The sequence below is a fragment of the Athene cunicularia genome (genome assembly GCF_003259725.1).
Source record: "Athene cunicularia isolate RWA chromosome Z unlocalized genomic scaffold, athCun1 chrZ_part1, whole genome shotgun sequence".
Taxonomy (NCBI): Eukaryota; Metazoa; Chordata; class Aves; order Strigiformes; family Strigidae; genus Athene; species Athene cunicularia.
The window spans coordinates 27,266,523-27,293,581 of record NW_020799142.1 but is presented as its reverse complement, the minus strand read 5'-3'; positions in this window follow the sequence as shown (position 1 = coordinate 27,293,581).

The window sequence follows — 27,059 nt, the reverse complement described above, 5'->3', positions numbered from 1 at the left end:
CCCCGATAGCACTTTCATTTGTGTGGAAGAAGCTTGGCTGCCTTTGGTCTGAAATACAGCAATAGCGGCACTGCTGGTGGAAGTTGGATAGGTGGGATAGACTTCACTGAGGCTGTGAACATTTGGGCTTTTACATTGTGGAATCAGCTGGATTATTTTTGAAAATTGGTTAATACCAAAGTTTATTTTGACCCTTGGAAGTTTATGGGTAGACTCATTAGAAGCTGAAGACCAGCCTCAGCAGGGTCATTGTGATTCCTCAGCTATGGAGATCTATTTTAAATGGTAGTAACAGCTGAGTTCATGGTCTTGAACCCCTATCATCCATGGCTGTTCCTCAGCTGGAAAGAAGTCATAGTTGTATTGGCTGCTACTAAGGAGGGATGGGGTAAGAAGGCTGCTGGTCTTGGCCACTTCTGGATATTGTGGAATAAGTCTGGCTTCTAGTGCTGTTAGAGGTGACACTGATTTCACTGATTCAAAGCAGCCCACTTAATGTTCAACTTGGACAAATGCTTGTTAATTTTCATGCAATTTACAAACTTATCCCATACCTACTAAGTAGTTGTTCACTTTGGTTCATGCCTCTGGTGTGAGTGGTATGCTTATGCTTGTGCTCTTCAACTAGTTACCGTATTTTGCCTGCAAGGGACAACTAAGTAACATGCTGGCAATCAACAAAACCTTTAAAAAGCCTTGCTGCTTGATGTAATGTCCATGGAGACCACAGCTAGGCTGGCTGCTGTAGGTGTGTGCTGCCTACCTTAGCCAGGGAGCTGCACGCTGGGAGCTGTAGATGCATTGTGAAGTGGTGGATCAGGTCAGGTTGGGGTAAGAGTAGTGACTAACCATCCCAAAGCATGGCACTGCCTGTTCCCAGACTTCATGGGGGTGCACTGAAATGTCACATGGGCATATCTTCAGCAGTCTTTGTGTGCACCATACTTGAGATATTGCCTGCTGTCCAAGTAGGTAGTGCCACATGCTGTGGGGTCAGCTCGGTGCAGTGGCAGAGGCATGGGGGATGGCTCTAGTATGCTTGACCTGTTATTGTGTTGCCACTAGGCCTCTTAATCTGTCTTGGAGTCTCTGAGAGTCCAAGCCCCTCTTAAGTGTCTCCCTCTTCCATTGTCTCTTCCTATACTGGGCTGACTGTACTTTGGGGCATGACTGAGGGCTGACAATAAGGTCACCATGTGTGACCTGATCAGAGCTCCTGGTGTCTCAGCCTTGTTGTGTTTCATCTTCCCCTCTGCAGCTGTTAGCTGTGCTGAGAGTGTGGATGACTTTCACCCAATTAAAAGAGAAGAGTGAAGTACTTTTGACCTTCCTACTTATATATATCCGCTATTACAACAAAAGTAAGCTTGCTGGGGAGAGTCTGTGAGTTATACTTCAGCAAATCTAGGAAAGCTCTGGTTGGAGGTTAGTGAACAGAAAGAACCTCAACGGTTCAGGTATTGGCACTTGCATCAGTTTTGTTTGTATCTTCAACTCTTGCACACGGCAGTTTACTTGGGATTTCCTAGCTGTTTTGTTCAGCATGCATTAGTTCATAGCTGGGGGTATAAGTAAGTATTGGGGGTTTTCTTCCTTTCTCTTGTTAAGTATAGAGCAATGACTTCTGTACTCTAGAAAGAAGAATAATTACAGTATGTTTTGTGGAACAAATGCTAATAAATAGTGGGTTTTGCATGGTTGTTATCTAAACTGTATTCCAAATAATAAAAAAATACTTGAAAGGAGGTTTTTTTTGTGGCATATGAACATAATTATGGCATTGGGAAGGATATTACCTATTCTCAGAAGGGACTTCAGTTTTGTTAGACTACTTTTATGTGATGCATAACTTGTGCAACTGTAGTAATGAAGAAAAACTGAGGATGGTAAAATTTGGGCTGATCCTAAAGCCTACTGTTAACACTTGTGTTGAATTTTGATCTTAATTTGCAGATTAAGTAGGTGATGTCAACTTGAAATAAGAGGGTTATGGGAAATCAGCTTTTTTCAAGAAAGGTTTGTACCTGTTACTAGATGCTTTTATGGCCAACCAAACATTGTCTTCTGCTAAGTAACATCCAACAAGCTTTCTTGAGTACTTTTTTGTTGAGCTTTGTTTGGTAAAGCTTTTAAAATCAGTAAAGCTGTGTCACATTTACTCTGAATGTGAATTGCTACAATTTGATGTTAGACTGGGTGAAAGGGATGTACAATCCAGAATTCATCATCTGTTAGGCCCTTTGTGTGGGTGAAGCATGGCACTTGTCGAGAATAGTCTGTGGATGCTACACAAACAGGATGAGAGAGCCAATGCAATGCATTGTTCTAGATCTGTTGGTGAATGTAAGAGGTCCTCATTTGAAGGACACAGGTCTAAGATTGGAAAAATAATGTTGAAGTATGCGGGGTTTGTACAGCTTTGAATGTAAGGTAGGAACAGAATGTTCTTTAACAACAGTAAGAGGCAGTGTAATTTAGTGAATAGGATAGGGACTAAAAGTCTCTTATCTGTAATGGATTCGTATTCATGATCCTTGATAAACTAACGTTTTTATGTAAAATGGATATATCTTATAATAGCATGGTTGACTAAATCTGTAGGTAGAAAGTGTTTTGCTTTTTATAAATAGTGCATGGGAAAGCTTTCTTCCAAAACAAATTCAAGTTGTATGTTTACAAGTACAGTATTTAAATTTGGAATAGCTGAAGAAATTGTCAAGTGAATAGCTTTCAGGCTGCTTAAGCACAAAAGCAATGAGTTTTTTAGAATAAGAACTTCTGCTTATTCCTGTTTTTTAAAAATAAAAACCTGAGCAGTTTCCTGAAGCACCCCAGCACAGATCCTGATGTACTGACAAGTCACACTCCTCTGCACAGACTTCGTCCGTGAGGCAGCTGCAGCAATTTTCTGAGAGCAAAAAATAAAGCTGGGGTTGTGTAACTTAACCTGGGGGAGGAGGGGGACATTCCTAGTGTTGAAGAGAAAGCCATCAAGTCAAGGCCTGGGCATGTAGGCTTGCTGGGGGAGATGTATGCTATGCAGGCTTCACAAATATTTCTCAGAAATAGTGTATCGGGGAGAATCTGGGTAGACTTGTTGGAGGAGCCAAAGCTGTGCCTTGGCTGCCTTGTCATTTGAAATGTCACAGGGATCTGCACTGATTTCAGAGCTAGCCAGCTTTTTTTACCTCCCACCTCTGGAATTTCTTCCTTGTGCTGTCTTAATTGCTCCAGCTCCTTGTGCCCTTCTTCTACAGCCACCCCAGGTCTTCTCTCCTGTGCTTTGAAGATTAGGTTCAAAATAAAGCCTCTCAGCGTAACGAAACCGGCATGTGGGATTTGATGTCAAGTGTGGAAGTGTGAAATGGCTTGCAGCTCCATAGCATGGCCAGGGAAACAGCCTGGCGTGGCGCTTTGTGGAGTCGGCACCTTTGCAGAGCAAGATTTAGTTTGGCTAAGTTAAGATGAGGTTTAAAGTATATTACTGACATGCCTCTGAGTTCTGTTGTGCTTGTCACCCGAAGTGCAATTACCCAGGCTATGCCACAACGCTGAGCTTAAAACACATGGGCAGAAAGCCAAATTCTACACTTACCAAGCACTTTAAATAGAAAACTACAGGACAACTGACCTGCAGGTACCTTTCCCTTTATAAGGAAAGCTGATGTTTCTAACTGCCAGAGGCTTCTTTGCTTTAATTATAAATGCATTGATAAATGCTGTTGTATAATACTGATTTGCTAAAATAATGGTTGGTCACAGGTTAATGTGGTTGCCTTGTAGAGTTTGAGTTTCAGGCAGAATATAAAGTCTTTTCCTGGTCTAGTTTTGTTAACCTTGTATTAATAGGTACTGTGAAAGGAATACTCAGGGCTTTCTCCAATGACACTGTGTCAACCATGGCAAACCACCAAGGTTCTCAGTACTGAAGTGTTGAGATCATTTTATAGTATTTAAGTATTTTTTCATTGCAGCAATGGCACATTTGACCTGTCTCAAGCACAGTAGTGGTCTGGTAGCGACAGCATGATATTTAACACCAGTTGTGAATTGACCCAGCTTACAAGTTGGTTTTGCAGCCCATGCTTAATCCCATGTTGCCATGGTTTAGACTGCTACCAGTATCAGCGCTAATGGATACAAAGCTAGTATGGTTGCAGGTGTAAATTTGTAAGTCACAGCAGCGAGGGCCGTGAAGACATAAACTTGGGAAGCTGCTCTCATATGCCTTCAAATGCTGATGGTATGAAGGTGCTCGTAGCTTTGTTGCTAGTAGAACTTAACCAAACCTGGCTTAACTATTTCTGTTGGTTTATCCCAGTTTTTTATAAGATGTAAATTCTGATCAAAGCTCTTGTGTGATTGAAGTTGTAATGCCTTCTTTTTTTGGGTTTAACATAGATGGACTGTGAGAAGGGGAGTCCTATGCTGGATCTTATTTCCCTACTTTTACTGTTGTGAAACTCCAAGAAACTGTATTTTATCTCTGAAGACTTAGCTGCTTGCAGAGCTCAGCTGAATTTGCCACCAAGTTTGGTGGCTGCTATGGAGATTATCCGTTTATAATTTCTTTGTGGAAGTTCAGTGATATCTTTTAGAAAAGACACGTTTATGGGTGTGCACTTCAAGGCCTAACTGAGTTTGATAAGTATTATAAGAAAATATTGAGTCATTCTCTGCTTCTCTTGGTAACAGAAAGCAAAATAGAAGGAGACTTCAGAGTTATTGCAAGTGACAGCATAGGCATGCATAAACCCGGTTTGGATGTATACCTCTGATCACATCTTCCCCTTCATTGCCTCAGTGCCTTGGAATTTAAGCTATCAGAGTTCTTCCAGCTTTACAGGAAACCTCACTCTCAGGGTATAATTAAAACAAATCTGTTCCTATGAAAGGAACTTGAGATTCTTAGGACAGAAGATCTCAAAGGCCACTAAACGTTAAAAAAATCCCCACCCCAGATTTCAAAATGACTGTTTCTGGCAGCTGATTTCCTAGAAGTCATGGTGAACGGAAGGGAAGCCCAAGATAGATGAGCTGAGGTGCTGGTGTTGATGAAGTGGTTGTCTTGGCAACTGCAGTCACTTAAATATCTCTAGGAAAATAGCTAGCAAATGTTAAGATTGAGAAATGGCGATGGGTTGACAGAAGAACCAGCAGCAACGAGCAGCTTGAGGTTTATACAAGGAATTGATTTGACTACATTAGGAAGTTGCTGTTTTCAGTGATGGGATTCTTGGGTGGTGTAACCTCGATGGTTCTACTCTTGTAATGATAGTGTGTCTGGCTGCCCTCTTGCTGCATGAAGCAAGATCCCGGGGAGAAACAGTGACCTCCCAGTATATGTTCATTCCCCAGAAAGTGGCTGATGAATGTGATGTGAATTCAGGTACTACTGAAGTGCTTCATTTTACAGCACTGCTGTTGGATGTAGTCATACAAATATTGCAGCAAAACCCAGTGCAGAATAAACCATGCATGCAAGCATATATGAAAATTCATGTCAGAGATAAATTGCAGAAGCTGCAACTGTCAGTGATTGTTTTAGGTCCTTGTAGTGGTGAGAAATTGAGACATCTTACCATGTGTGTTTTGCTAATTATGATTGCACATGCTGGTTTGTGGTTCTGTAGGTATAACTGGGAAGTTTTAATCTTTTACTTTCCTTATGGAGCACTTAATTCGCTTTCACGTTGGCACACAAAGCAAATCCCAGAGAAAGCCCAACTGAATAAAATGAGCGGAGTTTGAGCCAATTGTTTCCTGCTGCCACAAGCATATTTGTAACTGCCAACTATGACAGGTATTTCTACAGGCACTGAATCTTAAGCAGAACACCAGGTGCTCAGAGAAGTTACAGAAGACTAAGTGTATCCCTTCTGCCTGTCATCTAATGGCTGGTTTCTGAGCTTCTCTTTGTGTAGTAACTTGTGAAAAGTTGTAGTCAAAAGCTTCATTCAAATAGAACTGGAAAACTCATAAGCTACTTGTTGCTGCAAAGGGCAGTAAGTGGTTAAAACTGGTGGCAGGAAAAATTTCTTATCTTTTATTTTTCCCTTTTTTTCTAGGAAAAATCCTACCCTACAGATAAAGGAACTCTGTGTGTGTGTGTGTATATATATAAAAATTTTTTTTTCTCTGCACGTTTTGAAGCTACCTGTCTCTACCAGTAGTGGTCAGGATAGTAGGTAGATTTGATTATTTTGTTATGCAGATTCAGTTTGGTACTCTGGTTATTTCATTCAAAGCTTTGATCATTTGGTCAGTTATTTCTGCTTAGCCACATTTTAAGCATAGGTGAAATCTAACTTTTCCTACTAGCAGTGTAAGCCAGTGTCAAAATTAATAGTTGTTTGGACTTCTGAAGCCTTGCCAAAATAGATGCAAGTTTTCCTTGGCGAGTGACATCAGCTTCTGCAGTACTGAAATGTTAAAGTACAAAGTTGCAGTCCCTGGTGTAATGCAGATACTGATGGCAAATTCTTTATTTGTGAATAGTTTTTGCTGAAGGAGCAATGGCAAAATACCTATTTAGGATTTTCCCCCTTTCTGGCTCATAAGCTTTTTTTAATCTGTCTCACATGTCCCTCTGACCCTTCAAGGTGTTCTTAACAATGAAAATGCTCATCTTGGATACAGGACTTGGACTTCTCAACAGCTTAAGGTCCACAGATCACCTCTGGAAGTAGAATAGTACATTTTCCAAATATTTCCTATCATGGGCAAAGGATATTTAATTGAAGTGAGGGAGTACAGGATGAAACCTGAGTCACCTGATGTAAACTCTGAATTCTGTATTTATAGTGGGCTGCTCTGCTGTTTGGATGTGCTATTCTTTATCTGTCTAATTCCACTATTTTAATAGCTAAAAGTTCCAAAAAGACCTGGTACAATCAAAGCCACCCTCTTGTCAAAATGAAGCTTGATATAGGGAGCTTTATAAACTAGGCACATGAGTAGACTGGGTTTTCTATAGAGAGCATATGGTAGCTGGCACTTCAGCTGGAGATGACTTGGTAATTAACAGCTCCTTTGTCTGAATCCCTCTGCCATTTCATGGGGCTAATGGCAAACCAAGCTGCTCTTTGTAGGTGCAAGGAAGACAGACTGCTAAAAGTACTTGCTTTCTGCACATTTTCAGTTATTCTATCAGATTTGCACTGGGGCAAAAGCTTGCAGTCCGTAGTATGAGGTCAGAGTGGTTAAACTCTTCTAGAATGAATGAGTAGTCTTACCACTAGTGACAGACCTGAATGGAGAAGGATCTTGATTCTCTGCTTTATCTGTTTTAGGACAGGACAAGGCATGCCTGTTCGTTCTTAAAGACCTTTGTTTTTTTTCTCTAGCTTCAGGTGATAGCTGGCTACTGAAATCAGCAGAGAATTGCTTACTTAGGTGTTACATTTTGATAGTCTGGGTGTTTTATTGTGATGACCTGGCTTTGAGAGTGAGTCGCATCAACTTCTGTAACTTAAATGTCTCAATTCTAGTTTAATGTGTTGTAGCATTCGTGAAAGTAAATCAGTTAAAGTTTGGCCTGAGTTGCTTTTGTTCCATGATGAGTGTAATAGACAGTTGAACAAGCTCACTAGAGAAGCTTGAACCTGAGCAAATGAAATCTTAGTTTGATTTTTGTTTTTTGTGGGCTGATCCTTGGTGTGATTTAGACAACAGTCACTAGAACAATGGACATGGTTCTACTGCTCTATGCCAAGCAAAACAATCAGAAAGAACAATTTATCTATGATATAGTGCCTGACTCATGCCACAAGGCTTGGTACTCCTTTAATCCTTTTATAAACTGTTTTATCCTAACTAATGTAATTGTGGATGTTCTTATTACCCATATAATGCCTAATCCCTTTTGAATTCTGCTAAACTGTTGGCATTAATGTTGCTTAGCAATAATTAGCAAAATACAGGTGGTTTGTGTATTGTTCAGCTCTTGATCAAAATCTTTGAAATTTTGTTTGTGCTGACCTGTTATGCTTTTATATTGGTAGTACTTCCACTGCTGAACAGTGAATGGGAACTCATTCAGACGGATACTCGCATCAGCCTGATTGCCAGCCCTGAGCTTGGATCTTTTCTTACGCTTGTCTTCAAAGCTTGTGTTGTCTTCCCACTTGACACGGCAAGCTTTTAAGAATGCTTCTTAGCCTCCTTCCCAAAGTGTGGAGTATTTTGTAGGAAGCTTCACACTCACAAAGAAAACAAAGCATCTGTATCTCTCTCTATGCAAATCTGAGTTGCATTACTGGATCCCCTTCTGCTACTTTCAGTTTAACCATGCTCTTTTCACACATGGCTGTGAAGGAGGAATAGTAGCTCATGTTCAGACATTGTCAATGTCTGATCTGGAGGTTGTTTGCTGGGATACTGGTGGAGCCTTTGATTCTGGTTCCTTGTTCTTCCTTTCTCAGATGCATTTGTTCTGGGCAAGTTTGATTGTTCAAGGTCAGAGCTCTACTTAAGGAAAATACAGACTTCTTAAATAATCCCTGCTATGCTTTTGTTGCAATATTTTTATCCCATACAATTTTGCCTTGTAACTCTATCACAATTTTAGAACAATCTCTGGTAAGTAGGGTAAAGAACTAAAATTGTGCAGAGGTGCCTGAAGTGTCAACAGCTTCAGTACAGAAGAGTGATATTAAGGGCTACCTCACTTATTTTAAGTGCCCAGCTTTGTAGTGGGATTTGGAGGAGATCTGCCATCTCTTGTCTGGGGACAATTGTGCCATCCTCAGGGCTTTGGCTTGTGCAAGAAATTAAATTAGTGGTCCCCAGCCAAAAGTACTGGCCAGCCTTGGCTTATTGCTTGGAGATGTATTCAGTTTCCCCTTCATCTTGAAGGAATTAAGCCCATCTCTTCTAGATTTTTTTGGGGTAATGTATTCATTGGACTGAATTTATACTGAGGAATCTTCCTTCCCATTGTTGAAACTTTTGCCTCCTGGGCTTTTGGTTGCTTAGTGGTGTAGAGCCAAAACCCATCCAGGAGTGAGGGAACATGCCTCTGTAGCTTAAGGTGCTTAGATGGAAGGAGGGATTGCTCCTGTTTATCAGCTCACTTTCCAGTGTGAAATATTAATAATCCTGACAACTTTTTCCAAGCTCTGTGCTCTGGGCAGTCGTGTTTCTTTTGTTTTCTGGCTTGAGCTTTTGCATTCCTGTCTAGGCGGTGGCCTGACGCCAAGGGGAAAGCCGAAGAGAGCTGTGCTTAATGCACTTTAGTGTAGGGCATCCACCCAGAAGGTGGAGGTTGCAAGTTAGTGCCTTTGAGCCAGATACCCTACCCCAGTGCCAGCTGACTGAATAAAGTGTCCCAATTTAGGGTTTTTTTTGAGGAAAAATAGGACAATCATTTGACAGCAATGTGTGGTAAAAGTGGCCATGTACAGGATTTCAGGCTTTGAGTCAGCCTCATACGCATACCTATATGTAGTCTTGAGTTCATTGTTAAATTCCCAGAGTTCAGTGTTAAGGTCACCAGCCACTACTGAGAAGGAACATATGCAGAATTCTGGGTTTAGACCTGGAGTTTCACAGGCTGAATCCCTAGTCAGCACTGGCTCCTAAGGTTCACTTTGTAAGCACCAAACTTGTCATGCTCACCTATGCAATGCTTACCATATCACTCCTGTTCTAGCGGTGTCCAGAAAATCAAAGGATAAGCTACTTGAAAGTAGCTGTTACATAATCTCTTCTGGAGAGTGCAGGATCCTTTTTTCCTGTTTAAAATACTTACCTTTTTGGAGGACACTTCTGTTACATATCAGTTAAGGAGGTAAATTCAACTAACTGGTTCCTGTTCTGTGCTCAGTGCCTAGCCGTGTATTTATGGGAGAAGATCTTTCAGTGTAATAGGAAGATTACTTTTAAATCCATCATTACAAACACTTTGTCGTTGGCTGACTTTTTTTTGCATATTCTTAGGTTTTTCTGGTGAAACATTCTTATTAGTTTGCTGTAGTCAGTTGTCTCTTGGATGAAGCTGTGATTTTAAAGACATCATTTCACATTGGAAGCAACTTTAATGTCCTATGATAACATGTACAAGAATGTCAGATCAGTCAGTGTTTAATTTGCAAATTAAAAACTTTGCTGTTGTGGCTTTTTGTGTTAAACTATTGAACTGTAAGGATAATGAACTAGTGATGCAGACTTCCATGATCATTAATCTGATATTGCACTAGCTGTGTTTAAAGCTAACTGTTCACAGTAAAAAAGCAAATGAGCTATGTGTTACCTTAGATATAATTAGATATGCTGCCTTGTATGTTATTTTGGAGATTAGAGCAGAAGCATAAAAACCCCTATGATATAGGCTGCAATGCCCAGTGCCAAAGTGATTGTACAACAAATGTGAGCACATAACGCTTAGTGCATTGTATGGGCTACCCTGCTTTTGATTTGCTGAGAAAAATGGTTCTTTTACTACTGATAGGAAAATGACAGCATTTTTGATCCTGATGGCTACAGCCAGTAGAATGGACCTACATGAAATATGAAGTCTGGTCCACAGACATAGTACCCTGAAAGATTGGACAGCATTGCAGTAAACATGATGGAGCGCATGTCATTGCATGTCATTGCTTGGATGCTCCTGAGGTCACTTCCCCATTATCCAACTCCTCGATTTTTTTTCCCTCCGAGGAAGATCAGGACTGTTGAGCCTGAAATGCTGTCCCACTTGTTGTTAATACCAGCTGTAAACAGCCACTGTGTTAAACCTTTGTATCTCTGCAGGCTTTATATCTTGAAAAGATGACATGACTTTGCTGAGCAACACTAAACAATAGTTAGTTCTGTAGATGACTTCCAGATACTGGCTTTGAAACACTTTGAAGCCATAAAATATATTTGATCTGCTGTAGAGCTGCCAGTATGTTTGCTTCTTGCATGCAAGCCATCTTGCCAGCAGGAGAAAGTACTTTTTCCTACAAAGCCCAAGTTGACTTAAAGGCTTTTTGTTGGTTTTGGTGTGGCTTTTTTCAAAGCACCTGTGGCTTTGTAGCTAGCGGTCCAGTCTAAGTTTCAGCATCTGATTCTTCTTTTTCTGCTTTCATACATTGATACTTAATTTGAATGCTGTCCTATTGGGAAGAGGCTAACTGAAAACACTACAGAGTAACTTGAGCAGTAAACAATCTGGTACTCAAATGAGGCTAATTGCTGCATAACAAGAATAAAGGAGCATATTTTGAAACTTGCTTCCTTTTGCAGGAGGCGGTCAGTGCTGTTGACATATTTTAAGGGCAAGATATGTCTTACTGCTTGTGTAATATCCAGTACAATGAGCCTGTGACTTCCTAGGTGCTCTCAAACCTGCAAAGTTATCTCAGGCTACAAATGCAATAAGGGGTTTGTGGCTACTAGTGAGCTGCAAGAATGATGGTTGCTGTACAGCCTGTGGTATGCAAATACAAGTAAATTAGAGCACTCTTGAAAGCCCAGCATATTCTGAAGGGTGGCAATTTGTGATTTTTCTGCTGTAACTAGACTGTAAGAGAGCTGGTTTCTGGTGAGTGCTTGCTGCTTCCACTCTCCAAAAAGTTGGGATGCTAATGTCATGCTCCATAGAGGTACATGTGCTGCTGAAGTGATAATTTTGAAATCTACACTGTAAATTAGGTGACCACTAAGTCTGGTCAAAAATTGCTGACGTAGCTATCTTTATCACTAAACAAGCGAGTAAGTCACTAATTTAACTTGCTTGGATTATTTTTTCCCTTCTGTCATCACCCTGTGCTACAGCTGCCAAGATACTGCTTGGGTAATAGGATAGAAAAAATGAAAACACTAGATATGTTTTTTCTTCCCAGAGTAGAAAAGTACTGATAGAATGTATATATACATGCATTTGTGCGGTTTCCAGATAATCAACAGATTATTAACACTTAAAACCACAATTGACAAAACTGTCCTGTCATGAGTTTTCTGCTAGGAGAGGTAACAGACGTTTGTTCAGGATTTCAGTAGCAGCCAAAGGATCCTGGTTGGGATTTTTTCCTATATATGCAATCCCATGCTTGTTGCAAGAACCAAGTGGCTGCTTGGTCTAACTGTGTTCTGTCTAAACTGTTGACAGTTCACTCAAGAAATAAAGGTCTAAGTGGTCACTTTGTCCAAAATAAACCATTTAAGTTAATGAGGCAATTCTTGGCTAGTTTGTTACGTGGCTGCACAAACAGTGGTTCCAGGAGGGGTGGGAGGAGGAACCTCTGCTGTGACTTTTGGTTTGTTGTTCTTGCTTAGGGCTTATAGTGCTTGGATGCTAAGGTATTTCTTAAGCTATAATACTGAGAATTTCAGGCCCACAGTTCAAAGTAAGAAGTAGGAAACAGCAGCTTATGCAGTTTTATTTGGGGGTGGTGGTGTGTGTGTGTTCAAATATCAGTGACAGTGCTGCCCACACAGTCATTATTCATCTGGTTCTTAATAATCTGTTTGACATAATAATTCTGATGGCCATTTGTGTCCTAATGTGACAACACATCCACTGTGATGCTTGATTGGGACCCTGAGCTGTCCTGCTTCGTGTCTAACTGGGTACCTGCTCTTACAGTACCTACTAGTCCTTACTTTTTTAAAGGCTATAAATCTAAACAAGCGCTGGGACCATTTTGGCATTCAGCTTCCAGTGCTATGCTGTTTCCCTTAGCAGTTGGTACACTGCAGCTGTTTGTGCACAAGTGGAACTGTGCATGTGGGCATCATAATAGCTGCTCCTGTATTGGTGGAAAGAAAGTGTATTGGTAGTGAGCAAATGGGATAATGAGAAGATAATATGTTCTTCAAAGGTAGGTGGAGAAGGAGGGCATTAATGGGGAATATTAGACACAAGCTCAGGTTTCTAGACATGTTTTGAACTTAGTTCAGTAGAAGTTTATCAGATAGTGGTGTGGAGACTTTCTACCATAATTTCTCCTGGACGACTGAACAAAGTTAACAAGGATGCTGCTTCCCCTTTGCAATACCTTCTTGAAATTGAAGTCTTTCTCTTCAACTGGGAAGTCCAAACCATGCCTTTAAACTAGTCTCCACCTGTGCTCACCATCTAGTACCCCTTGAGCTTCCTTGGTGTTTTAATGAGACCACTGTAATATTTTCTGTTATTTTAAAATGCCGCCTCACTGCTGACAGGCTTTTCATGCTACAGCATACTGAGCTGAATGTATGGAAAATCAGCTTGAAAGAATCTCCAGATCTGGTTTTGGAACTTAATACAAGGTTACTTCCAAACAGTTGATATTTGAATCAAACTGTCATATTTTAATTTGTTTTCCTTCCCAATACTGACTTACGTGCTAAATTGCAATTGCTTATGTCTGCTCAGTCCCCTGTTTTGTCCCTGATATGCCTGGAAGATTTTAATAAAAATTAAGGCATCTGAACTTGCATTGTGTATTTTGATGGGGAGGCACAGAGCAACAGAAGAAGGGCTTTAAATATGGCTTGGTTATCTCTTGTAAAAGAATATAGGCATTTGTCTGAACAATTAGCAGCGCATGCAGATGAGATGCAGAAAGTAATGCATAGCATACCAGTCTGTCCCCCAGAGATGGACACCACAGGCTCACCTGGGGGGGTCTGCAGAGCATTTTGATTGAGAAATACCACCGTGCAGCTCAGTACTCCCCATCTTTCAAACAGAATGTCTCAGTTTAATCTTGTAAATCTTACTTTCCCCCACAGCCTTTTTTTACCTTGCATTATAACAGTAAGTACCACTTGAACTGTATAGCACACTGAAAATAATACTGCACTAAATATGACTTTCTGAAAACATTCTCTGAGAAGAATCTAGGAGTCTAAATGCTGACTTCTACAGTGTGGGTAGTTGGTTTGGTGCCTGCTCTGCCTTTTTCCTGTGTAGACAGATAAACACTGAAAGGCTATGAAGTGGTGGACTGAAGTGGTTGGTACACGTGGTATCTGAAATAACTTTGGATTTTCAACTGTTATAGGCTATTTAGACTATTCTAGAATTTAATGACCTAATAGTTCAGTTGGAAGTGACCAGAGCTGTTAGGACATTGAAATTACAAACTAAATATCACCAGGTAGAAAACCTTCCAGCCGATGCCTTTTGCTTACCTTTGGGAGAAGGGCTATATGTATTAATGAAGCTAAGGAAGTTCTCTTGACTTGGGTGACCAAGGGGTCTCAGGGGTGATTACAAAGAAGGTAGCAGAGTGACCATTTAGCTTGTGGTACCCTGGCATCACATGCTTCTTTACTTCATTATGCTACTCTGTGCAAGTGAACTAGGTTTTATACTGATGTCTGCAAATCTTGCGCAGTTAAGTGTCTGACCTAGACGAAACATTTCTGAGATGGGAGTGCCCTGATTCCCCAGACATACCATGCTTCTGCATGTGCAGTTCATGCTCCAGATTCTATAGAGGAGCTGCTGCTCTGCTTTATAAACACTGCTTAGCAGTCATAGAAATGCTGGTTATTAGAGCTGGATTGCAGACATTTTTACCATAGTACACAACTTGAACCAAGCAGCTGCGGCTGGTTTCCTGGGATACCAGAGCAGAAGCCACAAACGGATTAGATGATGTTTCCCTTTGGCTCTTGGACTCATTGACTAGGCTGTCAGTGTTGTCTAATCAACCTACATGGCAGGTTTGTTTGAAGTGTATAATATTTGGAAAGGATTAGCAAAATCAACGATGTAACTTATTTTTGTAACACATGAAGTTGAAGACTGGTGGTGCAAGGGCAGGGATCTTATCATTTGTTCTGCCTTCTGTGGTAGTTGCAGGTCATCTACTTGTGTAGCTCTCAAGTATCCTGTTAGGAAGGTTAAGGGTTCCTGGCAATGCTGTGTATTAGTGTAAATGTTGTCTGTCTTCAAATGGGACACAGGATAACTTGTCAAGCATTCTGATTTTTAATACCCAGATGAGTTGTATGCTGTCTTACTTTAATACTGATGCTGAAAGCTAGCAAGCTTTGACCTGAGTACTTCAGATGTTGGGAATATCAAAAAGTCCCTTGAAGAAAAGTGATCTTTTTTAGAGCTTCTGTTTTCAGGTAGTGAATATTTAACAGTAACATTTAGAACAAAACTTACATACTTTCTGTAAACGGAGTTTCTAGGAAATCTCTTGCCATTTGTGGTGGTAATTGGGGGGGGTGGAGGGGATGACTTTTCTAAACTTCAAAGCATAACATGCTAATTTGAACAGTATTGAGTGTCTCGAATCGCAGACTGAGAAACGGATCCTTACCCTACTGGTAAAATCTAGTTTGGTTTGAACACATATATTTAATATTTGTGATGTTGATAATGTGGTAAAGTTAATAGATTCTTAAAGTCTTTCAGCTGCAGTGTGGCGAATAGATGAGGAGATGGAGCATCAAGAAAGCTGAAGCTGAAGGTAGCCTGTTTGGAAGAAGGAAGTCCTTCATGAAAAATGATTTTTCACTTCTGTCCTGGTTCAGCTAAGATAGAGTCAAGTTTTCCCCAGCAGAGAGAGAGGGGGAAGGGATCTCCAGCCGGGCTATTCATACCATGCTGACGTCAGGTCCGGGGGGGAACCTTTTCCTTGCTCTTTGGTGGGCTTGGGAGGGAACTTTGCTTTCCGTAAACCAGCTAGCGGTATTTCTCTGTATATCGTTTGTCTTGTTCACTGTTATTGCTGTTTATTGTTGTTACCATTGATACTGTTGTTCAGATTGTTCTATCACTCTGTTGTATTAAATTTCTTGTTATTTTAGTCGGGGTCTGTGTCTAACTTCCAGCCCAACTGGCGCGGGTCGGGGAGGGGCAACGGCAGTGTGCTTTCTCATCCTGGCAAGGCTTATCCTGCTCTGATTTGATGGCTAATAAATTATATTCCTGTTCCCCAAGTCAAGTCTGTTTTGCCTATATGGTAATTGGTGAGTGATCACTCCCTGTCTTCATCTTGACCCACAAGCCTTTTGTTATATTTTCTCTTCCCTGTTCAGCTGAGGAGGAGGAGTGATAGAGCAGCTTCAGTTGGCTCTTGGCATCCGGCCAGGGCCAACCCGGCACACTGTAATGTGAATTTAGGAGAGGAAATCAAAGCCATTACTATCCCAGGAAGTAGTAGAATCCACATACACTACCTACAACATCAATTATGTATGTTTTTGTTTCAAATCAGATTTAAGATCAGAGGAAGTTGTGCAAGGTTTAAACCTTGCCAGGATCAGAGAGCACGTTGCTGTTGCCCCTCCCCAACCTGCGCCAGTTAGGCTGGAAGTTAGACACAGACCCGGGCCAAAATAACAAGAAATTTAATACAACAGAGTGATAGAACAATCTGAATAATAACAGTATCAATGGTGACAATAAGCAGCAATAACAGTGAACAAGACAAACGATATACAGAGAAATACCGCTAAATGGTCAAGGAGCAAACCCTCCGTGTGTATGGCAAAAACCAACAAAGTAAAAAGTTTCCGCCCCTGGACCTGACGTCAGCATGGTATGAATAACCCGGCTGGAGATCCCTTCCCCCTCTCTCTCTGCTGGGGAAAACTGAACCAGGACAGCCTGATGCAGATGGCATGGTGAAGGTCACTGGCTGTTGACCATTCCTTTCAGTGGGCACATAAGTGTATCTTAGATGGATCACCCACAATCCTGTCTTGATCTACCTTAGAAACAGCCCCCTCAATGCCTATAAGATGTGCACAGTCTTTCTTTCACATGCCTGTTCAGGGTTGGAGGGACTTGTAGGCAAATTGTACTGGTCTGTGAAATACATAATCCTTTTGACAGAGCAAGGGAGGCTCTTGGATCTGATACTCATCTTCCCAGACTGCCAGTCAAGGTTACAGCTGTTGCACTTTCTGATGGAGACCATTTTGTTCAACTGAAAATGCCTGTTCTTAGAGGCTATGAAAACTGGGACAAGGTGGGGTAGGAGAGACTGAGCAGTGGTTCGAGTGAATAATGTTGAAGTCCAACAATGGGAACAAAGGGAACTTTGTGTTTTTATTTTCTGGGAGAGTGCTTGCAATCAGTACTTGCAATTGCCCTGTATGCCACTACCCTTGTTGTAAGTGCAGGTACTTCATGTGTTACTTGAAACTCTTTGGAATGTAATAGTGCATAACCTGACATGTTTTTTGTGAGCTGTTACGTTCCATTATTGCCCCTTGTATGGCTAGATACTTTTAAAACTGAAAATATAAGCATATAAGTCTTTTCTTAGACTAAATTTACCAGCATGTAGCTGCTCCTGTGCAGAAACACAACTGAGAGAAGCGCAGAGTAAAGCAGCTAGAGAACAGTTGAATCCTCTTGGTCACCTTGCAGCATTCTACCCCAGTCAATACTGGGATCTCTCCTGAAATCTGCCAAGACATAGAGCTTTTAAATACATGTTATTTCATGCTTATTCCACAGTAGCATCTAGAGAACTGTTTTTTTCAGGAGATTAATTCCATGGAGAAATATAACCATGTAAAAATACAGTTTTGTAGGCTACATATGGGGGAAAGAAATTGTGTTTGACTTCCAGTCAATTTGCAGTGTAATTTCTATCTGGAGAGCTAACACAGCAGCATGGTTTCCTATAATTTAAATAATTGTATTGGGTTTGTTTGACAAGGCTTTGGTAGCATGGGGGTGCCTTCTGTGAGAAGCTGCTAGAAGCTTCCCCCATGTCTGATAAAGTCAATGCCAGCTAACCCCAAGGGAGACCCTCCACTGGCCAAGAGAACACCAGCAATGGTGGTAGTGCCTCTGGGATAACATATTTAAGGAGAGAGGGTGTGCAGGAGGAACTGTACAAGAGCAACTGCTGTGGGAGAGTGGAGTGAGAATGTGATTGAATGAACTCTGCAGACACCAAGGTTGGTGAAGAATGAGGAGGGGCAGGAGGTGCTCCAGGCACCGGGGCAGAGGTTCCCCTGCAGCCCGTGGTGCAGCCCGTGGTGCGGCAGCTGTGCCCTGCACCCATGGAGGTCCATGGTGGAGCAGAGACCCACCTGCAGCGCGTGGGGAACCCCACAACAGAGCAGGGGGATGTGCCCAAAGGAGCCTGTGACCCCATGGGGGACCCATGCTGGGGCAGCTCATGAAGAGCTGCAGCCTGTGGGAAGGACTCACGTTGGAGAAGTTTGTGGGGGGCTGTCTCCAGTGGAAAGGACCCCACACCGGAGCAGAGGAAGAGTGTGAGGGTCATCCCCCTGAGGAGGAAAGAGCAGCAGAGAGAGTGTGTGATGAACTGACCACAAACCCATCCCCTGCCCCATTGTGCTGTGGGGGTGGAGGAGGGAGAGAAATCTGGAGTGAAGTTGAGCCTGGGGGGGGGAAGGTGTTTTAAGGTTTAGTTCCGTTTATCATTATCTTACTCTGATTTGGTAATAAATAAAATTAATTTCCCCATGTCGTGTCTGTTTTGCCCATGATGGTAATTGGTGAGTGATCCCTCCCTGTCCTTATCTGGATCCATGAACCATGTGTTATGTTTTCTCTGCATTGCCCAGTGATAGAGCAGTTTTGGTGGGCTTGTGCTGTCCAGCCAGGATCAAACCACCACAATAATATATGATGATACTTAGCTTTTTATATATTATTTATTAGGCAGAGAATGCCTTGAGGGCTGTACTTTTTATTTCATTATATCCAGGTCTTCTAAAGCAAACCCTCTCAAGTGGCAATTACTGTAGACATTCTGATCATGTGTAGATAGATGGCTTTTAAGTTAATTTGCAAAAAGCTGTATACCTTTTGGTGATATTTGAAAATAAAAATTCAACATCAATTCTGTTAATTACTTGATTTGGGGGAAATTTTACTCTTCATATCAGAATCATAAGGAAGATTGAGACCTGTGGTTGTCAGACAAATCTTTGAGCTGTCAAAAAAACTCTGACTTACTTCAACAGTGTCTGGTCTGCAACTGTTGTTGCAAAGTGATGAAACAGCATTAACTCTTGCAGTGTCTGAACTTTTTAACTACCGATGAAATTGGTTATTTTGTTCAGTACCTGATGGCCAGATGAGCCTTTAAGTCCTCCAGTCCTGTAAGGGCTCTTATTGGAACCGAAATGATATGTGAGTCGATGCAGGCAAATCACCGAATGTGATGTTTTCTGCTTTTCTTTTGTGCTAGGGTTCTATCACTAGAAGAATAGCGTTAGAAGAGTGAAACTAGCTTTCCAATTTTTATGTACCACATCTGTGTGGCTACAACAGGTTGCGAGATTGGAGAAAATCCATAGTTAATGATACCCGCTTTCAGGCTTGCCAAATGGAGTATGAACAGAACTGCTTCCAGTTGATAGTGTCAGACAGAGTTCATACTTTGGAAGAGTCCTTGTCCAGCAGCAAAATATTCTCCAGTCTTGTTACCAATAGAATATGCTGCTCTAATGTCTGTGTAAAATTGCTCAAAGGATGTGTTTCTGCAATGCAAATCTTAAACATCTTTACCTTCCGTGTGCATAAACACAATTTATTTAAAAACAGTAGTCTACCTGTGTCAATGTAACTTGGTGCAAAAATCAGGTAAGGACGCTGCTTCCTGTTCCAGGAAACTTTCTTTATTCAGTATTCAGTTTATGTACTAAATGTTAATTACAAACGGAAGAGGACAAGAAGCAAGCTGGGCTGTTCCCTTATTGAACCAAGGCAAGGTAAAACTTGTAGGTGGAGCACTATTTAAATCATCCTACTTAGTACCAAGTGTGTGTGTGGCTTTCAGATGCTGTTTGCTGGTAACCTGACTAGGAGTAATGCATCTGTAGGCTAGTGTGAATACCAGCAAGTCTTCTAGCTTGTACTTGAGCATCTGTTAATTCATAATCACATCTACTTTATCACCACTAGAGGCTCCTCCAAGTCATGGTTTGGATAAGTTTCTGTCAGCTGTTACACATATAATTGCAGGTGCTGGTACTGTGGCAGATTTGGGCTGTCAGGAGCTGCTTTTATCCCCCAGCTCAGGCAAGAGTACTTTGTAGTGCAGGAAGTTGCAGCTTAATACTCTGCAGGCATCAGTGATCTGCCTTTGTGTTTTGATTTTAGGCTTAAAGTGGGTGTCTGTGTTTTAAAGTTATTAAATTAATTAAACATAACATTTGAACTCCTTAGCAATCCCCGTAGTAGGCCAAAGCTCAAATTGAGACTTTAGCACTTAAGCAATAATGTAGAATCTGGGGGAGTTTGTCTTGCTTTGAAAAACTAAATCTGAGATCTGAGCTAGGATTCATATTTCTTTAATTCTCATCCCTTGTAGTGCAGTTTACTGACAACCATATCATTGTTGCTCATGAGTAAAGCTACACTGGTTGTAATGATGTGATCTCAAAATCATCTGAAGCACAAGGAAAGGGTGAATAGAAGTAGAGAATGATAGAATGCTGAATAACTCTTGAATTTGGCTCCTCACTAGCAAAAAACTCCCAAAAGCTGTTGCTGTAGAAAAAATAGCCTTAGGAGCGAGGATGAGTATGTATCAGACGTCACTGGCTCACACAGGATAATAGACACTTTGCAGTTCAGTTATATACTGGGGCTATGTATAATACAGCTGCATTGTATACAGTGATAAATGTAGACTAATCCAACACTAGGAAATGGTGCTGCTATATTTAGCTCTTTGGTTGCAAGTGGTACAGCCCGGCAGACTTGCTTACTACTACTGAGTAAATGTTACTTGCGTCTGCCTAGACTTACTGGCTGTGACCAGCTCCAAACAGTAAGATTTAAAATTAGTAATTCGGTGGCTGAAAAACAGATTTTTGACTGCAATTCCTAGGTGCTGCCATCCAGCTTCTAGAAACCTGTGTCCCTTGTTTAAATACAGGCTACTATGCCAGCCGGAGAAGTCTAGTCAGAACTGTTGCCTGCTGCGCTGAGAAAGGCAAAGTTGTGTAACACTGCAGTACAGTGCTATGGTTTACACTTACAGTGCTATAAATATTCCTTTCCCCTTGCTGCTTATGAAAGATGTGACTGCATGAAGACCTGCCCTGTGTTTTAGCAGAACATGTGACTGGCTGTCCCTTGAGGAGAGCTTTCCTCTTGCATCCAGCCCGACTTGCATACGAAGAGAATCAAGGCAATTAGTCATTCACTGACTCATGAATGGTGCTTGTTTAAAGAATTGTCTAAAAATACTTAAAACAAGCTGAAGGAAAGGGTGTTCTTGTATTGAGCTATCTTGGACATATCTTCACTCAGTAGATGCAAATGGTGTGGCTTGCTTCACCAAACAATGAAGCAATCTGCTGTGTTTTGGTGAGTATGCAAATGAGGGAATGGATAGGTGAGATCATAGAAACTCTTGTCAAGCTTGATGCAAAATGCTGTGAAACTGGGGTATGCTTTGGCTGTGATTACTTGAATTTGAGCAAACAGAACTATAGAAATGGCCAGGGTAAGTATGAATTATATCCTGCTGTCTTATGCTGAAGCATTCCATAGATGTGCCTGTGTGTAAACCTCCTTCAAGAAAGTAAATTACTTAGCTGGGTTGTGAAAATTCAAGAGACGAGATTGAACAGGATGCTGAAGATGTCATAAACTAATGCAGTTCTTAAACAGTCTTCTGGAACCTGAAGCCTGGCAAGTGGAAGCAGGTGCCCAGAGTGTCAACCCCATACAGATATTTAACTGGTGGACTTGCACACACGCTGCCAGAAATGTCAGTAGTGTGACATGATACTTTGAATAAGCAGTCTCAAATATTTCTGCCACTGCTTCAGCAAAAATCTATTAATTTTTACAAATAGATGGAAAATTGCTTTCTCTAGATATGGTTTGTGTTCACTTCAGAACAGCTACACTAGTGTTAGAGCTTCACCAGTTCAGGTACCAGCATCCTCAGTTATACCTGCTATTTCAAGTGCCACCTTCTCCTTTAAAGCACAGATCTAAGAGGAGATGTGTATGTATGATTTAGAGTAAACTTTAGGTGCTGTATTGGCAAGTGTCTTTGGCTCTTTCAGCAAGTATTAGACACTATAGGGAGACTTAAGTTTCACACATTTGGAGTTATTCTTCCTATTTTGTCCAAATGGGGAAGTATATGTGTACAGATATAAATAAGAACTGAGTCATCGGTTTCTGCCTGGAAAATTATCATACAGACCAGCCTCTCTGCATAACACACCCAGTGAGCCTGATTTCAAGCCATACAACTCATATACAGTCTGTGGGCAATGAGAAGGTGTCAGACCCAAGAGCACAATTTCAAGATGAGGCCTTCAGTGATAGCAGAAGTCTCTTCACATCTGGCATCTCACAATCTCTAGTATTTCCAATCTTAATTTTGTTTTGCTCTTAAAATCCAGTGTGTTCCTGGAGTGAAGGTTGATTTGGGGGCAGAATCTAGTAATATTTAAGCGTAGGAGTTCCTGGGAAAATACAGAAACCTCAGTATGATGTCACCTTTCTCACATGGAAATCTGAAATTGCTTCAGTGCATGGTTCCTGTGGTCAAAGCTCAGCAAAGCTGTTGGGCTGGCATCTTGCCTTATGGGAAGAGGACCAAGTAGTTCTGTTTGGTGTTAGTTCTTACATAGCTACTGATAGTTGCCTTTTCTGTGATGAGGTGGCAGACAAATGCAAAAAGTGAAAATGGGCAGAAGAAATACTTGGATGGCTCAGGGTGCCACAGTTTCCAGTACAATACCTCTTGCTCAATGCTACATCTGCAGTTGCAATGATGATGTTTTCTGTAGCATCATGTAAAGTCAAACTGGCAATAAAAGTAATGGAAGTGAACCTGGCAGTTGCTAGCCTAATGTAGGTGAGTGTTCCTTTGCTTGAGCTTTGAGGACACTGACCTGCAGTTTCAGGAAATATGTCAAAGTAACACAGCTTTGCCTTGAGGGTTTATACCTAGGAGTTCAGAAGTCTTGACCTGTCTGGAAATACTCTTGCTTTGCCATTATCAGCCTTGAACATAGAATCAAGGCAGGAAAAACCTCTCTGTCAAGCCATGGGTACTGCAGGACTGACCTGTGCACAGATGAAGATGGGCACCTGGCCCCATGTTGGTGGGGCCACACTTGGTTGTGCGACCAGGGAGGCGAACAGTTTCAGGAGTGTGCAGGTGGCCTCTGGCCAAGGGAAATAAATGTCTTGCTCATCTTCCAGCCTGGCCACAGCTTTCTGTCCCCAGCAAGCTCTCCACACGAAAGCGTTAACAGCTGCCCTGTCTGAAGCGGGATGCTCCCTGGCTCAAGAGCACAGACAGTGAGTGTTTCTAGCCAGAGCCATAGTGATTGTCATGTGGTTCAGACTGAATGGCACAGTTAGCTGGGCAATACCATGGACTGTCCCTGCAGTTATCCCACTGCAAGAAAGAAGTATTTTCTTAACTGCTGAACTGCTTGAGATACTAAACACAGCTGACGTGTGCAGGCTAACTCAGTCTCTTAGGTGAGCAGGAGCTGCCATGAACAGTTACCATCATGCAGGCTTAGAATCTCCAGACTGAACTTCTAGGTTATCAAAGGGAGACAATATTAAATATATATATATATATATATATATATCTATATATATCCTTTTATTTCTTTTGAGTAATGTTAGAAGAAAATGGTTTGGTTTCCAGGCACTACTTGTTCTAACTTCATTGTTCAGAGCAGTTTTATTTACTCAGATCCCTTGAGAGATGGCCCAGGCAGCTCAGGAGTGTGAACATATGAGATCGTAGGAGCTTGGATGTAAATCAGCTTAACAAGGCTGTAGTGAATTCCCCAGATATCATTTGGCTCGACTATGGCTTCATATTTATTGTTAGTCCTGATTTCAGATCTAAGGAACAAAAGACTCAATATGTGTGTGAAAGCCCTTTCTTTAAAGGTATAATTGTAGCTTTGACCATCATATCACAGGCTTTGTGCTTTGGACTGGGTTGGGTGATTTAACAACAGTCCCAGCTTTATGAAAACATAGCTATGTAGACAGATAAATATTTAATAACAGCAATTTACTGTTAAAAGAAGTTTTGGGAAGAGGAAACCTAGTTTATACCAGATGAGTCTTCCATTGCAAATGACAGATTTTAGTAATGCCCCAGATAACTAAATTTGGAAGAGTATGCAAGGTATGATTTAGTTCGAAACAAGAATGGGGTCCTGCTTGTCAAATCAATCTCTGATTGTATAATTTAACCTCATTCTTGACTCATCTTTGCCCTACTGACTGTGGTTCTCGCTTGAAGCTTTATGTCCTTTTAATAAGATCTAGTTCCCTCTTCACATTCAGGTCTTTGATTTAAATTCCTTATGAAACAGTGCATGTAATACAGAATATAAAGGGTTTGCTGCTGTTAGTGTTCATATGGCCATTACAGCAGCAGGGGAGTTTTCAGGACTCACAAGACTTAATTGACCTGTTCACTCATCTCCTAACTTCATCAGAGATGTGGTGCCAGTTCACTAAAAGCACAACAAATGTCAGTAAACACTGGCATGGTGGTGCTGGGAAATGAAGCCAGAACTGGGCCTAAAATACCAAATCAGACCCCAGGTCTGTCAAAGAGATTACTTATGTCCTAAGTCATAATATCTGGAGATGAAATAGTGATGTTGATCCTACATTTTTCTTCACCTTGTCAAATATTAAAGTCAATGTGGCTGGCTGTAATGCTGTTTTACAGGTTCTGAAGCTGGATGGTACTGAGGTGCTTTAAACCTCACTGATGTGAGAAACAGCCTGCTAGTACTTACTGCTGACCTCTGCTGAATGTGTTTTCTGGCACATAGTATTTAATACTGCATGCACTAATCCAGGCTTAATGTGGAAGAGGAGAATCCATTAGATGAATTGTATCAATGCTTGATGCACTAGAAGCGGTAAAGGGCATTTTGTAGGATTAGATATTAACACTTAACCAAGTAGTGGTCTGTAGTTCCTACTCCTGTTGGCTTTCTTGAATGTTAAACGTATGGCGTAGTTGGCGGCACGCTGGCAGGGGCCATTCACTAGATGTGCAGTTACGGGAAGTGATGATGTGCACAGCAAGGAGCCTGGTTATGCCTGTTACAAAGAAAAATCATGAGGCCTTGTGCTGTCTGCAAGTGTTGTTACTCGGACAGGATGGGTGATCTGTAGGAGACCTTGGTGGCACCCACACAAAGAGTTGGTAGGAGCTTGTCTGTGGGCTGGCTGTAGCAGATAATTATTAAAAAAAAAGCACAGACTAGTTTAAAAACTCAAACACTTCCTTTGTGACTGATCTTCAATAAAGTTTGCAAAAGATGCTCAGTTTCACTGAAGCTGCGTTTTCATAGTGCTTGCATTAAGCTTGTGATGTTTTAAAATAAAAATTATTTTTAACTGGCACTTCCAGAAACACTAATTGGTGCGGTTTGTTGGCCACTGTGAAAGCTGCTGGTGCTCCTGATTTCCCACAAATCAGGTCAGTTGTGATGCTGATAGCTTTCCAGGAAATGTGTTGTCTTCCCCTTGTTGCCTCTCTGCAGTGAGCAGGAGGATGTATTCACCATTCCTAACCTTGCTGCCTAAAAATCTGGAATCTGTGTTTTGTCAGCTTGAGAAAAGCAGAAGAAATCAATGTCAGACTACAGAAGTGTCATATACAGCTAGGCTGGAATAAATACTGAATTTCTAGGCAGCTGAAGCTCGGAGGGAGTCCTGCCTGCATTAGTACTTGCCACTGAGAGGGAGATAATATTTATATGTAAATGTCAGTCAACTGCATGGCAAGATCTCCAGGAACAAAGTCATTGTAGTAATTATTCCTAGTGATTGAATCAGTACTTAATTCAGTGGTTGGTTAGGAGCATTAGGTTTGTATTTTTGTTTTTCTGGCACACCTGTATTTTGCTATGGCTTTGCCTTATCCATGAAGGAACATGAAGTACGGTCACTAATAAGGGTGCATGGGAGTAAGGCAATAAAGTAGGAAACAGAGCGACTGTGCTGGTGGCAATATTGTCAGTGTTGTGATATAACTTAAGAGGTTGAAGCTCTTGTGCAGTAGCTGTAAATGGCTGAATTTTCGGTCAGGATGGTCTATTCGATGTAACATCAGAGGAGTTAATTATTTTTCTAGCAACTATAAGTAGTTATAAATTGGGAAAGAGGGGAATGGGTTGATAACTGAACTGGTTTTCACCTTTCTGGCTGTTGCGTATGTTCAGTGGTGTCAAAGAGCCACGGTGAGCTGGAGGTTAAAATCTGTTCAGTTTAAGCTCAGCTAGAGGAGTCACTTATAAAGTGCAGTAACAGTTGGGTACTTGTAGGTGGGGGACTAAGCTGCATCTGTAGTCCTCCTGAATTAGTCTGTCTGGCTGTAACTGAGCTAACAACAAGCTGCCCTAAAACTCAGCCACTCTCTAGTACCTAGCAGCCTGGCTGATGTTTTCAGAAATAAGCTCAGATCGCTAATTTGTCTTACATCAATGAAACTGTAGAGAAGAAGACTTTCTGTGAGCTCTAAGTTTATTGCCTAATTTGGTCTTTTTTTCTCTTAATATGTTTAGAATTGGGCTTTCAGTGAAAAAGCTGACCTGTAATTGCTCTTGCTGCATCTTTGCAAGCAGTCTTGCAGCTTGTCTTGGAAATTCTTGGCTTAACCCACAGAAACTTAAATAGCATTAAGTGAGAGCAAAGTGAGTTTACATAATTTCCCATGATTTCTCTCACAGAAGAGGTGTGGCGCAATTCTCTGGGACCTCTTTGTAATGCTCTGGAAAAGCATTTGGTTTCACTTTTCAGATACCGGATGATCTCAACACAGGGACCTAGGAGTAATGTTTTCTTTTTTGAAAAAATCCCTGCCTGTAACGTGGGGTTTCCTAGTTTGGTGTCTTTTGACTCTGAAACCAGGTTTGTAGAGGAGCTTCACTTGCTTTATGTTCCAGTACAGCATCTCAGTGTGCTAAACACTTGCAGGCTAGTTAGCAGTGGCTTATCAACAAGTAATGTGCCTGATTTCTCAGAGTATGCAAGCTTGGGTCTCAGCTGCCTCCACACGAGAAAAAAAGATTTCTTTAGATTCTCTCCAGTTGCATTTTCGGGCATCAGAGCTCAAGAGACATCCTTCATGTGGCAAAATACCAGCTTTAATTCTGTAATG